At 45.2% G+C, this 1,030-nt stretch overlaps 1 non-coding gene across 1 annotated transcript; it reads left to right on the forward strand.

Annotated features, from left to right (window-relative positions):
- Positions 1-575: 575 nt before the first annotated feature.
- Positions 576-647, forward strand: TRNAC-GCA (transfer RNA cysteine (anticodon GCA)). Its single transcript has one exon. It is a non-coding gene; the product is annotated as a tRNA-Cys (tRNA).
- Positions 648-1,030: the final 383 nt, after the last annotated feature.

Genomic DNA, 1,030 nt, shown 5'->3' on the forward strand with positions numbered 1-1,030 from the left:
AGGTCATGCCTGGCTCTCTGCAATCCCATGGACTGTAGCTCTCCAGGCTCCTCCGTCCATGGAATTATCCAGGCCAAAACACTGGAGTGGGTTGCCATTTCCTTCTCCATACATACATACATAACACACACACATGTATATATGTGTGTCTGTGTGTGTATTCTCTTTCATATTCTTTTCCCTTACGGTTTCTTACGGGACACTGAGTGTAGTTCCCTGCTCTATGCACTAGGTCCTTGTTCATTCACTGTGTGTGACAGTTTGCATCTTCTAATCTCAAACTCGCAATCCCGTCTTCCCTCAGCCCTCCTCCCCTTGATAACCGTGAGTCCGTTCTGTGTGTCTGTGAGTCTACTTCTGGTTCACAGATGAGCTCCTTTGTGTCATACTTTAGATCCCACATACAAGTGACACCCTTGGAGAAGGAAATGGCGACCCAGGTGGAGCCATTTGTATTTGTCTTGCTCTAATTTAATTCACTTAATGTGATTACCTCTAGGTCCATCTGCACTGTGCAAGTGCCATCACTACAGTCTTCTTTTATGGTTAGTAGTATTCCGTTGCGTATGTGGGCTTCCCTGGTGGCTCAGCTGGTAAAGAACCCGCCTGCAATGCGGGAGACCTGGGTTCGATCCCCGGCTTGGGAAGATCCGCTGGAGAAGGGAGAGGCTACCCACTCCAGTATTCTTGGGCTTCCCTTGTGGCTCAGCAAGAATCTGTCTGCAATGTGGGAGACCTGGGTTCGATCCCTGGGTTTGAAAGATCCCCTGCAGAAGGGAAAGGCTACTGACTCCAGTATTCGGGCCTGGAGAATATCTATGAAACAGAAGTAGATTCACAAACACAGAGAACAGACTTACGGTTATCAAGGGGAGGAGGCTTGTAGTATTCCTTGTGTATATGTACCACACCTTTTTTAAAAATTTTTTAATTAATTATTTTAATTGGAAAATAATTACTTTACAATATTGTGGTGGTTTTAGCCATGTATCTCTAGTCTTTCCCATTCTGTTGTTTTCCTCTATTTCTT

Source organism: Bos indicus, chromosome 1 (genome assembly GCF_029378745.1).
Source record: "Bos indicus isolate NIAB-ARS_2022 breed Sahiwal x Tharparkar chromosome 1, NIAB-ARS_B.indTharparkar_mat_pri_1.0, whole genome shotgun sequence".
In the NCBI taxonomy this organism is placed as follows: Eukaryota; Metazoa; Chordata; class Mammalia; order Artiodactyla; family Bovidae; genus Bos; species Bos indicus.